At 33.5% G+C, this 25,208-nt stretch overlaps 1 pseudogene; it reads left to right on the top strand.

Annotated features, from left to right (window-relative positions):
- Positions 1–51: 51 nt before the first annotated feature.
- Positions 52–9,094, top strand: LOC120122038 (annotated as a pseudogene).
- The last annotated feature ends 16,114 nt before the right edge of the window (positions 9,095–25,208 follow it).

The following is a 25,208-nucleotide window of genomic DNA, read 5'->3' as shown; positions in this document are numbered from 1 at the left end:
TTAATCAAATTCATATAATCACTCTTGTATTCAGTCACTTTATATATTTATATGTCTCTCAACAATGATCTCTTTATCATCCTCCCTTGTGTTCTTATCATCTCTAGACGCAATGGCCGTAAGAATAAATTTGAAGGTTTTGTTGGTAGGTTTGGTTCTACTACTCCCTATCTCTTTTTAATTTCTTCTTCTTGTTTTTGATGGGATTTTGTGTGTCAAAAAATACAAGTGAATATCATCTTGATCATTTAGTCACTTACGTTCAGTGGCGGACGTATATATGCTTGAGGGTGGGTAAATTAAAATTCATTTATTACATATTCAATTTTTCTATTCATGCCCACCGTGAAATCTATGTGTGCCCACCCTAATTCTTTTATACTTACTTCAATTCTTATTTGTGCCCGCCGTAATTTATTTGTGCCCAAAAAAAAATTTTAAAATATCCTTTATAAATAAACTTTTATTTTAATCTAAAATTTTATTCATTAGGCCTAAACCAAAGCTAAACTTAAAATTTCTTATTGAATCTAAAGGGTTTTCCCCATACCCATCAATTTTTAACCAGGTCAAGCGATTAACCCAAAAAATTCAAGCTGTAAAACTTATAAAGAAAGATTTAGATTAATTTAAAAATTATTACTGAATGTTAAAAAATTGGAAAAAAGGACAGATTTGAATGAAAATAAAGAAAAAAATAGAAAGAAAACTAGAAAAGAAAGCAAATACAAACGAAAATACCAAACTCGTTTTTGAGATTTCAGGCGAACGATACCTACATCCATCAGACGCAGTGGGCAAGGATATCTTGAGAGCACCTCCGTCCCCCATCAGACGACCAACGACGGATCCCCGAGCTTCAGACGGTATTGACTATGCCCACGAAATTTTAATTTAGATCTACACAATTGTAAATGTTTGTTTTTTTGAAAAACTAGCATCCAGTTAAAGTGCATCATAAAAAATGTATAAAAGGGGTGCCTTTTTTATTTCCCGACAGTCTCTAAAGGTTGTCGTCGGCGCTAGTGATTAGTGAACGGCAGAGCCTGAAAAAGAATAGTGTGCCTTTTTTAGGATTTAGGATAAAAAGAAAGGGTAAAGTATAGTAATGGTCATTGAACTTTTCTAAAACTTTCATTTAGGTCTTCCAACTTTTAAAACTTGCAATACAGTCCTCTAATATTTAGTCCGTTTGCAATATGGTCTCTGTCGTTAGTATGTTTGCAATATGATCACTGAAATTTTCAGACAGTTGTATTTAGGTCCCCCAACTTTTAAAACTTGCAACACAGTCCTCAATTTCATTCTAAACCCTAAATTCCTTTTCGATTTTGAATTTCCTTTTTCGTTTCTCTCTTCTCATTTCCAGCGTAATTTTTCAGTCAGGGATGCAAGGGAAATTCTAATCTAACTTTGAATTATGTGGAGGTGTTGAATTGAATAAAGGTCAATTGAGAGAAGACCTGACCAAGGGACTATCAGGACCATCAATGATTCAAGGTGTAATGTTAGATACATGTCATCTCAGGTGAAGTATAGATGTTTGATGAAATGCTTGTGAGAAAAAAATGGGGTTAGAAATGCAGAATTGACAAATACTACTAAGATGAACTAAGTATCATTGTTGAAAGTCACCAACAAAGCTGGAATTATTTTGTATAAATGGTATATAATAATTTCTTCGTTTAATCCTTTTGGTTAAAGATTTTCCAACAGATGATCAAACATAATGAAATCCCAAATAGAGCATTCACCTCTCAGTCTCTATCGCTCACATGCACTCTCGTTTGGTTTTTTTTTCTTCAATTTTTCGCCATGTAAAATTGTAAACCCAAGCAGTGCTCTGTCTTTCAGCTTTTTATTTACAAAGAAAAAATAGAGGAAGAATTGATGAAAAGCAACACCGATTACGTTTATTTCTTAGTCTCTCCCCTCCCTTGCCAGAAGGTATTTATTTTCTCTTTTGGGCTATCCGGAAGTAAGCTTTTCCTCTTCGTACTTTCCTATTTTGAGCTCGCATTGTGTGTGTGTTTTTTTGAAATTTTTATATTTATGGAGCTGCATGTCAATGATATGGGTATTCAGTGTTAGTTTTGAACCAAAACCATCTAATTTTCTTTCTTTCTTCTTTAATCAAAACTTTTAGTACTCCTTATGAAATATATTCAGTCTATCAAAATAGAAGTGAAAGAGGGTCTTAGGCTAAATTTTTTATCTTCTTATATGGTTTTCTTTAAATCAGGGAATTGGTTGTGAGTATCGACATAGTGAAATCGCCAGGCTCAATCAGAGAGACTATTGTACTAGTTTACTGGGAATTGTATTAATCCGACTTGTGGTTTTCGGTGTCCTGTGAGCTCGTATTCTTTTTAATAAGTTCATGTTGATTATGGGACTGATATATCGGGAACGAATTGGATTTTTTACATGTTTTGGAAATTTTACAATTGAATTGTATTGAATTATAACTTTAGAAGATAATTCTGCATGCACACAACTCGAAATGCATCATGACAAGGTAGTATTTTTGGAGCAGCTACTTGACCCTGTCATGATGCCTTTCGAGTTACGACAGAGATTGAAAGGTGAATGCGCTCTTTGGGATTTCATTATATTTGATCATTTGTTGGAAAATCTTTAACCACAAGGTTTAAATGAATAAATTATTATATGTCATTTATACAAAATAATTCCAGTTTTGTTGGTGACTTTCAACAATGATACTTAGTTCATCTTAGTAGTATTTGTCAACTATGTATTTCTAACCCCATTAGTTTCTCACAAACATTTCATCGAACATCTATGCTTCACCTGAGATGACTTGTATCTAACATTACACTTTGAATCGTTGATGGTCCTTATAGTCCCTTGGTCGGGTATTCTCTCAATGGACGCTTATTCAAGTCAACACCTCCACATAATTCAAAGTTAGATTAGAATTTCCCATGCATCCCCGACTAAAAAGTTACGATGGAAATGAGAAGAGAGAAGCGAAAAAGGAAATTTGATCTCGAAAAGGAATTTGAGGTTTAAAATGAAATTGAGGATTGTATTGCAAGTTTTAAAAGTTAGGGACCTAAATGCAAGCGCATGAAAAGTTCAATGGCCATATTGCAAACGTACTAACGACAGTGTAACGTCGGGGACCATATTGTAAATGGACTAAATGTTGAAGGATTGTATTGTAAGTTTTAAAAGTTGGAGGATCTAAATGAAAGCTTTAGAAAAGTTAAATGACGATTACTATACTTTACCCTAAAAATAAAGGAGAGCCTAAAAACTTAAAATATAAAAATTACATCAAAGCTTAAAAACAAAAATTCGGCTGTCCCATACTCCCATTCCCTATTTACTACTTTATTTTTTTCCTGGACTTTATTACTTAATTTTTTTCAGGACCATGAGACTTTATTACTTTATTGTTTACAATGGAAATTTATTGCTTTGTTTTTCTCCATGAAACTTTATTGATTTGTTGTTTTCCAAGTGTTATTATTTTTGGGTAAACTACATCGGTGGTCACTAATGTTTGAATAAATATTCATTGATGTTTAAAAAGTTACAAATCGGTTACTCACATTATTGTTTGTTACAAAATGATCACTCAACATTAACAGCGGTTAACAAATCTTTACTACAGTAATAGAATGTTGATGTGGCATGTTAAACCAATTGACTCAATATGTTTGACCGACCAATTGACTCTTCTTCTTTGGGGTCCATGTCATCAACTCCGAACAGAGCTGTGCCGCCTGCATCTCCGCAAAATTCAGGTAAAGACCACTTAGCTTTGAACATGGAGTTTTCAGAGAAGGAGCTCCAAATGAAAACAAGGAGAGAAATTGTGGCTCTTGGGGCTCAGTTGGGTAAAACAAGCATAGCTGCATGGGCTAGCAAGGAAGAGGAGAATAAGGATGTGTCCACCTCTCTGAAAACTGTAGCACAGAACAAACATCTAAAAGTGTCAATGGTACCCGTGCAGCAGCATGGGAGGAGGCAGAAAAAGCCAAAGATGAGGGAGCATCCTCATGATAAGGTCATGAATAAACTAGCCGCTGCAAGGCACAAGGCGGAAGAGAAACGTGTGGCAGCAGAAGCCAAGTGAAACCAACAAGCTGTGGAAACCGAGCAGCAAGCTTATTATATCCGAAGAACCGGCCGCGTCCCGTAGTTTCGTTGTTGGAGTTGGTGCTCCTGAAAAGATACAGATTTTATTTTTATTCACGTAGTCTCCTCTACCCACTATGACTATATTCATCACTTTGTTCACTAGCAAATTGAAAATATCACTCTGGATTTCCACTGTAAAGCTAAACTGTTGTAGTAAAAACCCAAACCATCTACCCAACAAAGTGGGGTAAAAGTAGCTGTTGGTAGAAGGTTTTGGTGATTGAAATTTTTTTAGGGTTTCATTGTATGAATTGTTTATTTGTTGGATCAACTATAACTTCCAAATGTTTTGGATGTTTAAGCTATATCTAAGTGATATTAAGTCCAGTACTTGCTTCTTCATTGAACCTGGTCTGGTTAATTCATTGATGATTATACATATATGTAACATGATGTTTAATTGCAAGGGAATTTACTCCATTGATGATTATTGTTGATAAGAAGTAAACAAGTAAAGAATTTAAGTATGGGATAACGAGTGTATGAGTTGCAATTGATAACAATGGAATGAAGTGAGGCGAAAAGCCTTTATAAACCCCATCTATATCAATGGATGACGACGGAGTGGGTGTATTACTATGATTGCTGAACGATCTAGACTACTTGTAAGTACCTTCATTCGCACGACCTCCCGACTCATCCATGTCGATAAATATGCTCATTGCATGCATCATTCATTAACATTAAACGAATATAGAAGAAGAAGAGTCAAACGGTCAATCAAATATGATGAGTCAGATGGTTTAACGTGCCATGTTAGCATTCCGTTACTATAGTAACGATTTGTTAACAGTTATTAACATTGAGTGACCATTTTGTACCAAACAATAACGTTAGTGACCATTTTGTATCAAACGATAACGTTAGTGACCATTTTATACCAAACGATAACGTTAGTGACTATTTTGTAACAAATAATAACGTTAGTGACCAATTTATGATTTTTCAAACATCAGTGGTGAAAACGAATATTTCTCAAACATTAGTGACCATTGTCGTAGACCCTTATTTCTTTATTTTGCAAACTGGATAAATGCAACTTAGTTTATTTGTTAGTTTCATTTCTTTAAAGTTTAATAATAACACCATTTCTTTTCTTGTTAAAAAATTTTAACATGATAATTTAAGAACTTTTTATGAACGAATAATATCGCACACAAGACATTTTTTTTTATATTCTACGTGTTTTTTTAATGTCACAATTGAACTAATTCTATTTCTTCTTTATTTAGGTATGGAAAAATATTTTAAAAGGAATACAACAACAGAAGATTCATGTTCGGGAAAAAAATTCACAAGTTGATTTAAAAAAAATCATGAAGAAATTTAAAGGACTTATTTGTTGAAAGGTCCTTACCAACCAAAAGAACACGAGTTTCCTAAGAAGAAGTATAATGATAAGTTACGAAGTTTCAATCTTAAGTGGTTCGAAGAACATAAAAGTTGGTTAAAATACAATGTGTCCAAATATGCAACATTTTGTTTACATTGTTACTTATGGGTGCTCTTGAAAATATGTTTGCAACTCATGAGTTATGTTTCTCAAGAATAAGAGGATAAGGTTTTGACGAAACAAGTAATATGCAAGGAGAATTTAATAGACTTAAGAATTTGGTTCTAAGAGATAATGAGTATGCTTTCTATGTTCATTGCCTTGCACATCAGCTTCAATTAGCACTTGTCGTTGCTAAAAAATAAGTTGAGGTTGCATTTCTTTTTAATTTGATTGCTAGTGTGGTTAATGTGGTTGGTGCTTCATGGAAGAGAAAAGAAATCCTTCAATTTAGTCAAATGATTAAGGTAAAAGAAGCATTACAAAGTGGTGAAATCTTCAGTGGACGCAGATTAAATCAAGAAACTGTTATAAAGAGAGTTGGAGACACTCGTTGGGGTTCACATTATAAAACTGTTGTTAACTTGATTGTCATGTTTTCTTCTGTGATGAATGTGCTTAAAATTATTGAGGAATATGAAACACACTAAAAAAAGAGTTGAAGCTTGTATATTGTTGAGCTCTTTACAGTTTTTCGAGTTTGTGTTTAATTTGCACTTGATGAAAAATATATTGAGTTACTAATGAACTATCTCAAGCATTGCAGCTAAGTGATCAAGATATTATGAATGCTATGCAGTTAGTCAATGTGTCCAATGAAAGATTACAAAAGATGAGAGATGTAGGACGACAATGTTTACTTGAAGAAGTTTCTTTGTTTTGTGATAAAAATAACATTGAGGTTCCAAAGATGAAAGATATATTTGTTGTTCTAGGGAGATCTAGGAGAAAAGTTTGTGAAGTTTCAAATTTGCATAATTTTCAGGTTTAATTATTTTATTAGGTAATTGATAGACAACTTTAAGACCTTAATAATCGTATTTTTTAGACAAGTACAAAGTTGCTTCTTTGTGCTGCTAACTTGAGTCCAAGAGACTTGTTTCTTTCTTTTTATAAGAAAAAGTTGATTTGTCTTGCTGAGTTTTATCCATATGAATTTTCTACAAGAGACATTATAATGTTCTATTATCAGCTTGAGAATTATGTTGTTCATGCTCGTTCAGATGAAAGATTTTATGATCTAAATTGACTTTGTGATTTATTATAAAAGATGGTTGAGACAATGAAAAATGTTGTGTACCCACTTGTGCACTTACTTTCAAAGCTAGCTTTGGTTTTAACGGTTGCAACTGCAATATTGGAAAGAACATTCTCTGCGATGCACTTTATAAAGAATCGACTACGCAATCATGTAGAAGATGAATGGTTGAATGATTTCTTAGTTACTTTTATTAAGAAAGATATATTTGATAACGTAGACAATAAAAAGATTATACAACGATATCAAAAAATGAGGTCGAGAAGGGAATAGTTGTAAAATTTATTTTTAGTTGTACATTTTTGTAAACTTTTTATTATAATTAAAATATTGTTAGTGTTTTTATCTTTACAAAATTTGTTATTAAATATATGATGCCCACTCTAAAAGAAATTCCTGGATTCGTCACTGCTTACGCTGCAGTTCCGATGATTGTGCTAGGAGTTGGTGGAATTTATATGTTATTAGATATTTTTGATCCAATCCATGGTGTTCTTTGTTAGGGCGAAGATATTGATCCATCCCAATACGAACCCGAAGCGTCAAGTCTTTTCACTCGAAGAAATAGAATAAATCAGAAGACTGCATGCAAGTGATACAACCATTGACAAAGAGAAAGATTCAATCGAGTTAAAACTAGCGACGCTTTGCCTAGAAAGGAACATTCCTTTTCTGGGAATTTGCAGGGGTTCACAGGTTTGAATCGTTGCATACGGAGGTACTCTTTATCAAGATATCGACACAGAACTGTCAAGAAAATTATTAGAAAATCAAATAGAAGTGCACGTGGATTATGACAACTACGATGATCATAGACATTTGGTGAAAGTGGTGGAGAATACTTCTTTGCAATCCGGGTTTAAAGATTCTCTTGAAGAAGATAAAACGGATATATTGCATGGTTATCACCATCAAGGTGTAAAGAGATTGGCAAAACAATTCGTGCCGATGGCTTTGGCACCGAATGGCTTGGTCAAAGGGTTCTGACTCTCATGCTTATAACCCAGAAGAGGATAAGTTTGAAATGGGATTTCAATTACATCCGGAAAGAATGAGACGACCTGATTTCGAAGAATTCAATATATAAGATGTCTATCAGCGTATCAGGTTTGTCGACAATTCATCCCTTGTTATTTCGAGTTTCTTCTGATTCAGGTGGCAATTTGTGATGGAACTAGTCAAGGCTGTGATTGTTTATCAGAAGAAACTCAATAGTTCAACATCTTTGTCAAAGCCGTTGAAGCTTTAAATAGAAATAGAGAACAAAAGGAGAATCATAGTCCGGAGCTTCTCACTTGCGAAGAATTTATACAAATCTGGAAGTGGGATGCGTCCTTGTAAAGAATCCAAACTCGAAGTTGGTGCAGAATTTCTCGAGGTACATAAGGAGTATTCAATTTACACGTTATAATTACCAAATATGGGTCGGTTAAATCATTCTTCGAGTTGAATACTTTCTTCTTATTGCAGTCAAACACAGGTCTTAGCGTACAACAAGCGAATAAGCTGAAGCAAATGGGAGCAACGGTGAGGAACTATGTTGCACTTATACGGGGACGGAAACGGTAATTTTTTAAATTACAAGGTACTAGAATGACAAAACTACGACATATAAACAAATTTAAATTTATAAATAGATTAAAAAATTATAAATAAAGTCAATATTTCATAGAAAATTGGTGTAACATCCTAATATAACCCTAACTAAAAATCCTAACATTTGGAAATTATTTTCTGAATCTATAAATTAATTTTGGCGGTCAATTTGGAAATACTGTAAACATTTTTCCATATTCCAAAGTCCTAGAAAGATCAAGGACCAATTGACAATTAGACCAAAAATTCTTTAAATCCTATTCTCACTTTTCTTCTCCTCCCCGCGGCCGCTTCCTGTTTGTTTTTCCTTTTATTTTTTCCTCCTTTTCACAAAACCTTGTATAGCCGACGATAGTCCCCGACCCTTTCTCTTTCTTTTCCCTTTGTCCGGCAATAGTCCCCGAAACGTCCCCAAATTCTAGTCAAAACGTCCACAATCTATACTGTCGTTCCTCGCCACCATGGCACATCCCCCAGCCGTCCTCGTGTTGTCCCCGTGCCAGGGACGTAACAGGTACTTGAAACGCCCTTCTTCTGCTGTCTCGTGCTTGTTATGTGAGGAACGAGAGCCATTACATTGAGAAGCTCAGAATGGAAAAAATGGCAAGAATGTTGGTGGAATTGTTGTCGCGTGTCATGCCGTTCTACCGCACCACATGATGGGTCAGATCTGCTCTGAAGTTTTAGAAAGGAAACAAAACGGCATCGTAAATGATAATGATCTCTAGTCGCCGTTGATTCTTCTGGTGAAGGTAGCTTATGTTTTCCTTGTCGAATACAAAGGATTTTTAGGAAACCTGAGCTTGTTATGTCTGGTATTCGTTGTCTTGTTTGTTTAATGACATGTAACTTCTTCATTTTAATTGTGAAATTTGTGATATATGATTATGAAATCAGATGATGTTAATAATGTCACGGACCGCGAGCCCACAACCTAGATCAGCACATGAGAAGTAGCCCAAGAATACTTAAGTGGCATTTTTGACCTTCCAAGACCCATGAAGACTGACCCATTCTATGGAGATGAAGAACCTTGCACGTTTATGGCAGGATAATCCTTGGTTTAATACAAAATCCTCATGATTCTTTCCATAAATTTTGTAATTTTGTATCTAAGGTAATATATAACTAGCTTGATAGAGTTTTCTTAGTTAAGAGAGATTTTGTAATCACAATCACATGATTAGCGGGATTTAGGAGATTGTATTCGATCTAGGTCGTCGATTGATAACCGTCGTTTTGCTATCAAAATAATTCATGGCTTCTTAATAAATAAAAGGAAAAGGTAGTATAGAGAAGCAGGGTCGATCCACAGGGACTATGGTGTTTCTGATTTAATAAAACTCTTTCTTGATTTTAAGAAAATATTGAATTACAGATGAAGTTGAAAAGATATATTAAAATAAAATAAATAAAAAAAGGAAAAAATAATATAATAATAAATAGTAATAGTAATAAATATAAAAGGGGGATTTTTAAAAGTTGTTTTTGAAATAAAAAATAAGAATTAAATAAAAGAAAAATATTTAAATAAACAAATTAAATAGATTAAGATAAAGAGAAACTTATTGTGAAAGCAGCCTCAGACTTCAGCTTTGTCTCAAATTCCTCGTATCATCGAAACAGATTTTTACTTCAAGATTCACCTCGGTTACTACAAGAACAATTCTTCGCTGCCAACTCGGATTGTGTTTTTTCAATAACAACTGACTCCGATCTCAGTTTCCTCTTAGCAAACAATTTTGCTAAGTGTGTTCTCTGGAAGTTGAATATGCTTAAATAAGCAAATCCTTCTTCAAACATTAACCATAACAATATCTGGACCAATGTCGAAATCGTTTTGATTTGAAAAGTAAGCTTAGAAAATAGAGAGAAAATCCGAAGCGATTTAAGTACCTTACAATTCTCACATTTAGAATTGAGTCTTCGCTTTAGCCTTTGGCTTGAAAGAAAATTAGCTAAGCATAACCAAAGTCATACTTAGCATAATAGAAAAGTATGCGAAAAATAGAGAGAAAGCTAGAGAGAAAAAGAAGATACAACCAAGAAAATTTAAAGTAAGCAAGATATCACAATTAATTGTCAACTTCAATGAAACATGACTCAATACCTCACAAAGATTCACACATATCCGCTCAAAGTGGTTGGGGTAAATGAAATCGCTCAAACCGAAACTAACCAAAATATTACCATAGGCTTGGAATCCAATCAAGTCTCCACTATGAAAAATGAACATAATGCAATAATCAAGGGGTCTTTAAACAAGGTGTAACGGAGCTTAGGTTAGGGTAGGGAAAAGGTCGAAAAGAAAGGTTTAAAATACCGAAACAAGAGATCAAAATAATTAAGAACAATCCACGAATTAACATGAAGCGCAATGAAGAACAAAACAAGGAAAAAGAATAGATGAAAGATAATTAAAGCGATCGATATTTCCTTCCTTTTTTTTGTTTTTTCTTCAAACAAAGGGTCTTTTTCTTCTTCTTTTTTGCTGTTCGAAACAGTGAACAACTTGTTTTTTTTTGAAACTTTGAATTTTTTTTTCGTGGAACAACAATGATATAAGATCTCAAGTATTGGTAAGGGTGTGAAAAGATAGGAAAAATAAAAAGAAAGGCTTCGGGTTTAATTATGAGGTGTAAAACAAAGAAAGTGAAATAGGCTCAAATATGGTTCACTAGTGGATATATAAATGGGTAGGCTTTTTGGGAAGAGTGAGTTTATCCTAGGTGCCCCTATCATATTAAAACATTACGTTCAACATGTAGTCTCAATATGCATTATGATTACAAGTTCTAAAATATCCTAATTAGATCGACACACACAAGTCAAACAATGAGCAAGAAAGAAAATGTATGCTCGTTAGGCTCAAATCTCACAAGAAAAGTTTATATGCATTGAGTCAAGTTCATCTCTATCGACAAAAGCATGAGATATCAATACTCAACAAAAATTCACTAGCTATATCAATCACCAATCATGTAAATTAAATTTGATCAAAAACATGGTCATAATCCAAAAACAAGTATGAGTATAAAGAGAAATTCAAGACTAGCAACCAACGATCCCAACATATCAACATCAGAATAACTCAATTTCAAACAATTAAACAAGTCAAGGAAAAATTTGACTCCTCCCCCCTCACTTATTCCGTTTTGTCTCAAAACGTATATCAAATTTACAATCAAAGAGATGGAAAAGGAATACTCCCCAATCTAGTGGCGATCGCGGCCATGGTCATGTCAAGATGAGCCCGGGCGAAGGTAAGAAATATTCGATCAGAATTCGGATCTGCTCAGAGAAAAGTAAAAAAAAACTCAAAATAAAATAAATAGAATGAAATAAAGTTTGCTAAAAAAATAAAATAAAAATAAAACAAAATAAAACGAAAATAAAATGAAAATAGAAACACAAAATATAAAGAAATGGGTTGTCTCCCATCAAGCGCTTTTGTTTAACGTTGTTAGCTCGACGACCTGATTTTTCAAAGCGTGGGTTCTTCTAAATTGATCTATTCGATTAGACCAACCAGAGCATTTTCATAATATGGCTTCAATCTTTGACCATTAACTTTAAATCGTACTCCTGAGTTATCTTCAATTTCAACAACACCGTGAGGAAATACTTGAGTAACTGTAAATGGTCCGAGCCATTATGATTTGAGTTTTCCTGCAAAAAGTTTAAATTTGGAGTTAAATAATAAAACCATTTGACCGACAAAAAAGTTTTAAAAGAAATTCTACTATCGTGAAATTCTTTTGTTTTTTCTTTATATATCCGAGCATTATCATAGCATTTCTTCAGATTTCCTCAAGTTCTTGAATGTGTAATTTTCGAGCTTCACCAATTGCATTCATGTCCATATTACATTGTTTAACGGCCCAATAACCCCGATGTTCTAACTCGACCGGTAAATGACATGGTTTACCGAAAACAAGTTGGTATGGTGACATCCCAATGGGACCTTTATAAGAAGTTCGATATGCCCAAAGTGCATCGGTTAATTTTAAACTCCAATCCTTTCGGTCCGGTTTAACAATTTTCTCAAGAATTGTTTTAATTTCTTGAGTTGATACTTCTTCCTGTCCATTTGTTTGTGGATGGTAAATGGTAGCAATTCTTTGAGTTACTCCAAATTTCTTCATTAGTGACTCGATTACTCGGTTGATGAAATGTGTTCCTCTGTCGCTTATTATAGCCTGTGGCGTGCCAAACCTGAAAAAAAAATTTCAAAAACTTAACTGTAGTTTTAGCATCATTATTTCGAGTGAATTTAGTTTCCACCCATTTAGAAACATAATTCACAGCTAAATAATATAAGTATTTCCAAATGACGAAGTAAAAGGACCCATATAGTCGATTCCACAAACATCAAAAAATTTACAAACTTGAATAGAATTAAGCGGCATTTCATTGCTTTGTAAACATCAAATTCAACGATCTCATCATCAAATTCCTTTGTTAGTATACCACTTCTAACATCGATCTTTGTATGTGCTGTGCTTAGGAAGGGTTGGACTAAGACTACCTCGGAATAAGAATCCGACCAATCATGTTCCATGTCAATGACATAGAAATCTGCATGAAAGAATAATACATCGACCTTTACCAAGACGTTTTCCATTACTCCCACTGGATAGATCACAGATCGATCAACCAACTATATGGTTATTCCTGTTTCCTTCAAAGGCTCGTTAGTAATCATTTTATATATAGAAAATGACATAACATTAATTGAAGCTCATAAGTCACACATTGCACGTTTAATTTTAAAATTACCTATTTTGCAAAGTATAGCGAACATATCTTTATCCTTCATCTTTGATGGGAGATTTCGTTAAAAAATTACAGAGATATGTTCTCCCAAATTTACCTTTTCGTGCCCCATTAATTTCCTCTTTGTAGTGAAAAGTTCTTTTAAGAATCGAGCATACCTTAGTACTTGTCGAATTACTTCAAGAAGAGGTATGTTGACTTGAACTTTTTGGAACACCTCTAAGATCTCATTTTCTTCAGCTCTTTTATCACGCTTCATCAACCTTGATAGGAAAGGTGGTGGCGTGATTTCATTAGAAGAAAGAGAATGATGTGACCCAGATGTACCTTGTATTTCTGAAGGTGGCGTGTCCTCTTGTTCTTCCTGATGTGCGATTTTTTCTGCTGGAACTTCGGGTGGGATAACTTTTCCACTTCAGAGTGTGATGGCACTAACATTTTTTCTCGGATTTAACTCTGTTTGAGAAAGTAGTCTTCCTTGTGATTCCAATTTTCCCATAGTTTGAGCTAGTCGGCTTACTTGGTTATCTAACTCTTGAAGATGTGTTTTGGTTTGGCTTTGGGATTTTTCCTGAGATGTAATGAACTTTTATTTTGAAATTGCTAACTTCCCCATGAGTTTCTCTAATGATGGTTTTTGTGTTTTTTGTTGAGGAGGATAAGTTGGTATTTGATTTGTCGCATAGCTAAAGTTTGGGTGGTCTCGTCATCCTCCTTCTTGTATCAACGGGCAACAATCTGTCAGATTATCTAGCTTTGTGCATATTCCACATGCTCTTGTTGCTCCATATTTTCCTGTAGCAAGTGAATTAACTACTTCAGTTAATTTATCTAACTTATTTCCAAGGGAAAATATACTTATCTCGTGAACCCGTCGACTGGGTTCACTTGAAAATTGTTGAGAGTTGGCTGTCATGGTTGAAATTAATTCCCTTTTTGTTGTTGGGGTCATGTTGATAAAACTCTTTCTTGATTTTAAGAAAAGATAGAATTTCAGATGAAATTGAAAAGACATATTAAAATAAAATAAATAATAAAAAGGAAAAATAATATAATAATAAATAGTAATAGTAATAAATATAAAAGGGGATTTTCAAAAGTTATTTTTAAAATAAAAAATAAGAATTAAATAAAAGAAAAATAATTAAATAAATAAATTAAAGAGATTAAGATAAAGATAAACTTATTGTGAAAGCAGCCTCAGACTTCAGCTTTATTTCAAATTCCTTGGATCATCGAAACATATTGTTGAAAACATTTTTGATGATTCGTTATAACAAATTAAGTTAAATGAATTTTAAGATTTCACAAAAGAGTTTCTAAGTATATTCGATTTAATTAATCGAATATCAAATTATTACTCCAAGTCTTTCAAGATCAAATTCAAACCTTACTAAAATATGTAAAATTGTGTTTTATACTTAAACTATTTTTGAAACAATTTTCATAAAGTATTTTGAACCAAAATCAAGCCTAAAATCAATTTATCAAAGTGATGCACCGATGCACCAATCCATGCATCGATGCACCATGAATTAAATTGAACATCAAATGCATTTCATGCATCGATGCACATACCATGCATCGATGCACTGAGGATTTTATGAAAACATCGAATGCATTTAATGCATCGATACACCAGCCATGCATCGATGCACTCTAGTAATTTTGAAACATCAAATGCACTTGATGCATCGATGCACTCTTAGTGCACCGATGCACTAAGGGTCCAACGGTCAAAATATTTGAATTTTACACCGATGCACTAATGCACCATGGGTATGCATCGATGCACTGACGCTCCCAACTGTTTTAATTAATTATTTTCATACTTAAACGGCTCTATTGACTACACTAAGCATCCCCAACGTTCATAATCATTTGAAGGTGTATTTAAACATGCTTAGAAGCTATTGATCAATAAAAAGAAACAACAAGCAACTAGAATCAAGAGAGAATCAAAGAGAAATCATCAAACTCATTGTTTGAGCCGGTCAAGCCTATTTTTCATTCAATATTCATTTTGCTTTCAAGAACACTACTTGTATTCAATTGTATTCATTCTTGAGTGTTCTTTTCTTTGTTCTAGAATTGTGCAAACAATCTACCTTGTGAGGTTTTCCTTGTAAGTTTGCAAATTTGTGTATTTCTCTTTAGGAGAGAGTGTGCTCAAGAATTTGGGGTATAATTCTTGAGGGATTTGTAAGGTTACTATTTTGTCCTCAAAAGAAAGAACAAATTAGTGAATTTGTTGGAAAATCCTTAGTGTGGATAGCTAAGGTAGTGGACGTAGACTTTGGTTGAGAAAGTCGAACCACTCTAAATCGTTGTGTAAATATTTTCAATTTTCTGCAAAAGCTTCCACCAAAATTTTTATTGCCAATTCACCCCCTCTGGGCCAATTCCATCGATCGATTAACTCAACAATTGGTATCAGAGCCTTACTCGTTTAAAGGTTTAATCACCTCTTAATTCGATTCGGGAAGAGTTACATCGATTTTCAAGTCATCAATGGTCGGCGCTTCAAACTCCGACTTCAGTCTCGATTCGATTCCCGTCAACAAGGCTCATTTCTTAAATGGAGCTAACTATGCCTATTGGAAGAATAGGATGATGTATTTCATTCAAGCAAGTGACATGGGAGCATGGAACGTTGTAGAAGACGGATATATCAAGCCTCTTACTCATCCAAGATTATGGAGTGAAGGAGAGACAAAAATGTTCCAGCTCAACTCCAAAGCCATTCATATCATATTTTGTGCTCTTGGACCAGATGAATATGGAAGAGTTTCATCTTGTACAACCGCCAAAGAAATATGGGATAAACTACAAGTTACTCATGGAGGCACCGACGAGGTAAAAGAATATAAAATTAGTCTTCTAACACATAGCTATGAAAATTTCATGATGAAACCAAATGAAGATATCAAAGCTATGACGGATAGATTCTCAGCGATTGTCAATGGTCTTAAATCATATAGAGTGATCATTCCAAATGAAAAGCTTGTGAGGAAGTTAGTTTACTCACTTCCAAAATTGTGGCAATCCAAGAAGACTACAATCATCGAGGTTAAGAACCTAAAGTCCTTAACTCTTGAAGAGCTAATCGATTCCCTCTTCACTCATGAAATGATGCTTGAAGATGAGGTGGACCTCGATAAGATTGACGAGACACCAAAGGAGAAGGAGAAGAAGAAAACATTGGAGTTGCTCTCAAATCCATAAAAGATGAGAGTGATTCGGATGAAGATGACGATGACGAGGAAATGGCATTGTTTGCCAAACGGTTCAAAAAAATGATGAGACCTTACCAAGGAAGAAAATTCAAACGAAATGAAGGTCTCAAAAATGAACCAAAAGAGAAGAACCTGATCATTTGCTATGAATGCAAAAAACTGGGGCATGCCAAATATGATTGCCCATAATTAAAGAGAAAGGGTCAATCAAAGAATAAGCACAAGGCTCATGTGGCTACATGGAGCGATGAAGAAGGTTCCGATGAAGAGGAACAAGAAGTAGCAAACTTGTGCTTGATGGCATTCGGGGAAGATTCTAAGATAACCTCTAACTCATCTGATTTTGATGATTTATCTTATGATGAGCTATTAGAGAAATATAATGGGTTGGCTTCGGACTATGAGTAGTTGTTTTTAAAATATAAAAATGATGTTTCAAAATTAAAAAATGAAAATAAACTCATATCCAAAACCAACAATGATCTTGAAAGTAAAATCAAATATTTGCAAATCAAACTAGAAGAGTTTGAAAAGAAAAATTTGGATTTGCAAAATTTACTTTCAAAGGTCAATGATGATCATTAAAAGAAAATTGATGATCTTAAAGCTTCTTTTGATAAAGTTGGAACAAAACGTTTTGAAAAGGAGAAAATTCAAAATCCAACTTTGTTAGAAAAAGTTTTAAAAACTACAATCATAGAGGTCCCCGAAGAACCTCTAATGGAAAAATCGTTAAGAGTATATGGGTTCCTAAAGAGCTCATTACTACTAAACATAAGGATATCCTACATAAATGGATACCTAAGGGGACTAGGATTTTGGAAACTAATGAATATGGACCCAAAAGAATTTGAGTACCAAAAATTAGAAATTAATCTATGTTTGTAGGAAAATGAGCATTGCTACAAGACATGGGAAACAAATTCAAACTCATGGTACCTTTATAGTGGATGCTCAAGACACATAACCGGAGACAAAATCCGGTTCATAGAGCTTAACGCCAAAAATAGAGGAGAAGTGACTTTTGGTGATAATTCAAAAGGTCACATCGAAGGTATAGGTACCATAGGTAATACCTCTTCCATACAAATTAAAAATGTTTTATATGTGAATGAATTAAAGCATAATCTCTTAAGTATTAGTCAATTATGTGATAAAGGATTCAATGTCATGTTTGAAACTAATGTTTGTAAAGTTATTGACATTGCATCTAATTGGATTATGCTTGTTGGTCAGAGAATAGGAAACATATACATGGTGCATTTAGACTCTATTGATATGACTAATTTATGCCTAGTTGCTAAGGATGAGCATGATAGTTGGTTATGGAATAGGAGACTAGGACATTCTAGTATGAGTATTTTACAACGGCTAATTCAAGGAAATTTAGTTCGAGGGTTGCCTAAGCTTAAATTTGATAATAATAAAATCTATGATGCTTGTGCTAAAGGAAATCAAAAGCGAATTTCTTTTAAATCCATTAGTGGTGTATCAACTAGTAGAGTATTACAATTGATCCATATAGATCTTTTTGGGCCAACTACGACTACTAGCTTGGGTGGAAAACAATATGCATTTGTCTTGGTAGATGACTATTCTAGATATACTTGGGTTATATTCTTAAGTACTAAAGATGAAGCATTAGAAAATTCATCACGTTTTCAAACGTAATCCAAAACAAAAAAGGTTACTCTATAACTAGTGCTAGGAGTGATCATGAAACTGAATTTGAAAATCTTTAATTTACTGATTTTTGTAATTCTAATGGTATTAGCCATAATTTTTAAGCACCTAGAACCCCTCAACAAAATGGAGTTGTTGAGAGGAAAAATCAAACTTTAGAAGAAATGGCTAGAACCATGCTTTGTGAAAACAATTTGCCAAAATATTTTTAGGCGGAAGCCACAAATACCGCTTGTTATGTTGTAAATTGAGTAATGATTAGGCCAATTTTAAAGAAAACTCCATATGAAATTTTCAAAAATAAAAAGCCTAACATTAGCTATTTTCATCCTTTTGGATGTAAATGTTTTGTTTTAAACAATGGTAAAGAAAACCTTTGCAAATTTGATGCTAAAAGTGATGAAGGAATTTTTCTGGGTTATTACTTAAATTGTAAAGCTTATCGAGTATTTAATAAAAGAACATTAGTTGTAGAAGAGTCTATACATGTTGTTTTTGATGATAATCCCTTTCTGAGGAATGATTCTTGTTTGAATGATGATATAGGTTTTATGAATATAAATGACGTTGAACATGACATTGGAGAACCATCATCAAAGGAAGAAACGAAATATGAGGAAACTCAAGATCCTATCGAGAATCCAACAATTGAAGAAAGGGAAGTATCTTACCCAAGAGAATACAACTATGTCAAGGATGGTAAGATTATAGGTGATCCATCCAAAGGGGTAACAACTCGATCTTCTCTTAGAAATATTTGTAATTATGTTGCATTTATCTCATGCATTGAGCCTAAGAATATTAAAGAAGCATTAAAAGATGAACATTGGATTATGGCTATGCAAGAAGAGTTAAATCAATTTGAGAGAAGTAAAGTATGGACATTAGTTGAAAGGCCTAGTAATAAATCTACTGTAGGTACTAGATGGGTATTTAGGAATAAGCTTGATGAGAGTGGTAATATAGTGAGAAACAAGGCTAGACTTGTTGCTCAAGGCTATACTCAAGAAGAAGGCATAGACTATGATGAAACATACGCTCCCGTAGCTAGGATGGAAGCAATTAGAATGTTATTAGCATTTGCATATTTTCATGAATTTAAATTATATCAAATGGATGTTAAAAGTGCATTTTTAAATGGTTTTATTAAAGAAGAAGTGTGTGTGGAACAACCTCCAGGTTTTGAAGATTCAAAATTTCTGGATCATGTTCTTAAATTGACAAAAGCATTTTATGGTTTAAAACAAGCTCCTAGAGCTTGGTATGAAAGATTGTCAAACTTTTAAATTGAAAAAGGTTTTTCAAAAGGGAAGGTTGACACTACATTGTTTTTAAAGCATAAAGGTACAAATTTATTAGTAGTTCAAATTTATTTTTATGATATAATATTTGGTTATACTAATAATGTTCTTTGTCAAGAATTTTCTAAGCTAATGCAAAGCGAATTCGAGATGAGCATGATGGGGGAGCTCTCATTTTTCTTGGGACTCCAAATCAAGCAAAGAAAATATGGAATCTTCATCAATCAAGCTAAATACGTCAAAGATATGCTCAAAAAGTTTGGACTGGAAAATGGGAAACCTCATGACACTCTAATGAGCTCTTTTACAAAGTTTGACTTAGATGAAGGAGGTAATGTGTGGATGTTAAATTATATAGATAAATGATTGGTTCTTTGCTCTATCTAACTGCAAGTAGACCGGAAATTATGTTTAGTGTTTGCTTATGTGCTAGATTTCAATCATGCCCTAAGGAATCACATTTACTAGCTGTTAAGAGAATCTTTAGATACCTTAAGAACACTCCTAGTTTAGGACTTTGGTATCCTAGAGACTCTAGCTTTAGCTTGCATGCCTTTTCCGATGCGGATTATGGAGGATGCAAATTAGATAGGAAAAGAACCTCTGGTACTTGCCAATTCCTTGGAAATATGCTGATTTCTTGGTTTTCAAAGAAACAAAATTGTGTTGCATTATCTACCACTGAAGTGGAATACATTTCAGCCTATAGTTGTTGTGCACAAGTTTTATGGATGAAACAACTTTTTTATTATAGAATTGAAGTAGGTACCATTCCTATCAAGTGTGACAGTACTAGTGCTATTTTTCTCACTAAAAATCCCATCCAACACTCTAGAACTAAGCATATTGAAATTAGACATCACTTCATTAGAGACCATGTCTCTAAGGAAGATGTAGTTCTAGAATTTGTTGATACTTTACACCAATTAGCGGATATCTTTACAAAACCTTTAGACAAGGAAAGATTTTGGACACTTAGGAAAGAATTAGGTTTAACTGGCCTATCTTCACTTAGTGTTTAAAATAATTTTATCACTTTTAAGTATAAATGAAAAATGCTTATAATAGTAATTTTTTATTGCATTCTTTGCTATTAGTTAGGGGGAGTTTATGTTGCTTGATGAAAATTAATTTTTTTGTTCAAAAGTAGTTTAAGGATTAATTTGATTGATTGAACATGATTAATTTTCAATATATGAGTTGTCAATACCACTAGAGCCAATTAATTTAGCATTTTGAGAGTTTTAAAACGGATTTTTGTCATTTCTGTGCTTAATGCATCGATACACTTAACAATGCATCGATGCATCCCTTTGAATGTGCATCGATTCATCATGTTGATGCACCGATGCACGCCTTGAATGTGCATCGATGCACAGGGCTATACATCGATGCATCCGTCGGGTTTTTAGGTATTAAAACCCTATTTTCTCAATTCTTTCAAATGTCTAAACCTCAAAACACCCCGTCATTCATCCCTCTCTCATTCAAAAATATCATTTTGCTCAAAATCATCGAAAATTTGTCGAAATCTTCGAGCTTTTCATCTCTATATCTTGCTACTATCATTAAATTGTGCAACACAACATCTCATTCCTCTCAAATCCGAAATTTTCAAGGTATTTCTCTAACTACCTCTATTTTATCATATTCTAATCTTAGGACTAGTTTTAATTAGTTCTAGGATGAACATTTTATCGGGCATTGATTGTTTGATGATTACAAACTAAATTTTACAACCAATTTCATCAAAAACTCACAAATTTTCAAAGAAATTTTTTGAAATAAAAAAATCAAAAATTTGAATTTAATTTTTAAATTTGATGTTTTTGATTTAATTATGTTGTTTTCATAAAAACTATACATATTATGATTTTACAAAAATTGTTTTCAAATAGTTTTCAAAACTATGCCCATTAGGATTCAATTTAGAGAACCTTGAATTATTACGGACTCAATTGAGTTTTGGGATTGATTAAATTGCATACATGTGTTTCAATTTGCAGGTTATATTCCTTTTTTCGACTCCTAAACCATGTCTAATCCCAAACACCCTAGAACTTCATCGAGTCGTTCTCGTTCAAACCAACCTCATAATCCCATTCCTCCTCCACCTACATCTCTACTTTTCAATCTTATAGAATTCGGGAAGAGCGTATTCCTTCTCTTCAAGCTATGATAGATATTGACTTTGAATACCTTCCGATTCTTAAAGCTTGGAAGTTTGATAAAATGTTTCAGCTCAAACCTATCATTTATCAATAGTTAGTCCGCATTTTCTATTCCAATACGGTATGTATTCAAAATGAAACTCAATGTGGGACTATAACTATTAGATCCTATGTTTTAGGCCAATATATTAATACTGACCTCGCGACTATAGCCTCACGCTTTGGGTTAGATGATGATGGGTTATATAATGAAAATGAAATTGTGGATTATCCCTACGTTCCAAACGCTAATGTTAGTACTTTACGATCTCATCATGATCGTTTTCTTCATTTGATGATCTCTTTGTGGTTTAGACCATCCAGAGGTAGGTACTCCACTCTTCGTGCTAGGGATTTATGGTGGATGTATTGTCTTAAGAACAAAATCAAAATAAATATGCCCCACATTATTTTTAGTCAACTAGTGAACATCATAAACATTGTTCCTTCAAAACATGTCGAAACATTAGTTTATGGATGTCTTCTTATAAACCTTTTTATCAAACTCGGTCTAGACTTCTCTCTTGACAATCTCATTCCTCTCCAAAACCCTATCAATCTAACCCCGTTGAAGAAAGCTGATTGGAAACAAGACGAGGTAACTGTTCTATGGGATTTTAGACCTGGTAAGTAAACCCCGGGATCTAGTTCTTCACAAGCTGCTCCTAGCTCTTCTCGTGCTCCTCCTCCTCCGGCTCAGGTTGCTGACGATGATCCTGAGTTTCAACAACTTATGCAAGATATCAACGATCACGTTCCTGATGATGAGCCTGCACCGGAACCGGCACGGAAAGAAGATCAAATGCCACCATATTTTATATCCTTCTTGGAGTCATTTGATCTGAGGTTTACCTCCATGGAGTCTCAGATTACTGAGTTTCAGCGGGAGATGCGTGAACGTATGGACGCGCTCACTCTTGAAGTTCGAGCTCATTATCCTCCTCCTCCCGACCCTCCGATTGATTAGACCTTTTCTCCATGCTTTCTTAGTATTTCAAACTTGGATTGTTTTTTATGTTTCTGGATTGTTTGTTTTGGATTGTTAAATGCTTGAATTTGTTATGGTTTGGATGATTGGATTTTGAACTTAATATATATATATATGGTTTGGTTGAATTTTCTTATTTTTGCATCATTAGATATATATGACCAATTATGCCATTTCACATTTGTTTATGAATATTGATTATGGAACTAATGGCTAATCACTCTTTTGATTGTGATCTTAGCAGCTTAAGCTATATATATATTTAAAATCAATTGGCTATGTTTTTCAAATCCTTGTTTAAAATTATTTTTGAGTCTTTTTGATTTAACAAAAAGGGGGAGAAATGTTAAAGTGTTTTAAAGGGGAGAAGTGTTAAAGTGTTAAAGTAAGGGGGAGTAATTTCAAAACTTGATTTCAAAATTTATTCTCGAATAAAAGCTTAAAATTACTCAAGTGTTTTGTTATATCAAAAAGGGGGAGATTGTTGAAAACATTTTTGATGTTTCGATATAACAAATTAAGTTAAATGAATTTTAAGATTTTACAAAAGAGTTTCTAAGTATGTTTGATTTAATTAATCGAATATCAAATTATTACTCCAAGTCTTTCAAGATCAAATTCAAACCTTACTAAATATGTAAAATTGTGTTTTATACTTAAACTATTTTTGAAACAATTTTCATAAAGTATTTTGAACCAAAATTAAGCCTAAAATCAATTTATCAAAGTGATGCACCGATGCACCGATCCATGCATCGATGCACCATTAATTAAATTGAACATCGAATGAATTTCATGCATCGATGCACTGAGGATTTTATGAAAAAATCGAATGCATTTGATGCATCGATGCACCAGCCATGCATCGATGCACTCTGGCTATTTTGAAACATCGAATGCACTTGATGCATCGATGCACTCTTAGTGCACCGATGCACTAAGGGTCCAACGGTCAAAATATTTGAATTTTACATTGATGCACCGATGTACCATGGGTATGCATTGATGCACTGATGCACCATGGGTATGCATCGATGCACTGACGCTCCCAACTGCATTAATTAATTGTTTTCACACTTAAACGGCTCTATTGACTCCACTAAGCATCCCTAACGTTCAGAATCATTTGAAGGTGTATTTAAACAAGCTTAGAAACCATTGATAAATAACAAGAAACAACAAGCAACTAGAATCAAGAGAGAATCAAAGAGAAAGCATCAAACTAATTGTTTGAGCACTTCAAGCCTATTTTTCATTCAATATTCATTTTGCTTTCAAGAAAACTACTTGTACTCAATTGTATTCATTCTTGAGTGTTCTTTTCTTTGTTTTAGCATTGTGCAAACAATCTACCTTGTGAGGTTTTCCTTGTAAGTTTGCAAATTTGTGTATTTCTCTTTGGGAGAGAGTGCTCAAGAATTTGGGGTATACTTCTTGAGGGATTTGTAAGGTTACTCTTTGTCCTCAAAAGAAAGAACAAATTAGTGAATTTGTTGGAAAATCCTTAGTGTGGATAGCTAAGGTAGTGGACGTAGACTTTGGGTGAGAAAGTCGAACCACTCTAAATCGTTGTGCAAATATTTTCAATTTTCTGCAAAAGCTTCCACCGAAATTTTTATTGCCAATTCACCCCCTCTTGGCCAATTCCATCGATCGATTAACTCAACACATATTTTTACTTCAAGATTTACGCTGGTTACTACAAGAACAATTCTTCGCTGCCAACTCGGATTGTGTTATTTCAATAACAACTGACTCCGATCTCAATTTCCTCTTAGCAAACAATTTTGCTAAGTGTGTTCTCGGTAAGTTGAATATACTTCAATAAGCAAATCCTTCTTCAAACGTTAACCATAACAATATCCAGACCTATGTCAAAAATCGTTTTGATTTGAAAAGTAAGCTTAGAAAACAGAGAGGAAATCTGAAGCGATTTAAGTACCTTATAATTCTCACGTTTGGAATTGAGCCTTCGCTTTAGCCTTCGGCTTGAAAGAAAATTAGCTAAGCATAACCAAAGTCATACTTAGCATAATAGAAAAGTATGCGAAAAATAGAGAGAAAGCTAGAGAGAAAAAGAAGATTTTATTCTCAAATGAGAGATATATGTTTCTAGGCTCACCCTTAGAGGGTGTTTATAGCCTTCAAATTCCTAAAAACAAGCTAAAACATCTTAAATCCTAATTAAAACACTTAAAACTATTTAAACTAAAATACCTAAAAAATATAATAAAATATTCTAAATCCTAATTAAAATACTAAAACCTATTTAAACTAAAATACCTAAAACAAAGATAAAATATAAAAATAATATCCTAAAACTTAATTAAAATACTAAAACCTATTTAAACTAAAATACAAAGATAAAATATAATGTTTAAAATATTATTCTAAACTTGAGTTTAATCCAAATCCGAATTCCGGCCAGCTTTGATTCTGAAAATAAAAAAATATGCAGAATTGTGCCCTTTTTGTGCAATTTCCAGAATCTTAAGTCCTGTACAGAAAATGAATTAAAATGAACAAATAAGCCACAAAAATCAATGATTAAAGAGTAATTTAAAAGTAAAATATTAACTAAATTAAGCATTTATCATCGATGTACTTAGATCTTAGTCGTTCATTAAGGGGAGCTTCAACTATAAATAGATGCCTCT

This window comes from Hibiscus syriacus, unplaced genomic scaffold (genome assembly GCF_006381635.1).
Source record: "Hibiscus syriacus cultivar Baekdansim isolate YM2019G1 unplaced genomic scaffold, ASM638163v2 tig00110384_pilon, whole genome shotgun sequence".
NCBI lineage: Eukaryota > Viridiplantae > Streptophyta > Magnoliopsida > Malvales > Malvaceae > Hibiscus > Hibiscus syriacus.
Note: the sequence above shows the minus strand (reverse complement) of the source record. Positions and strands in the feature narration are given on the sequence as shown.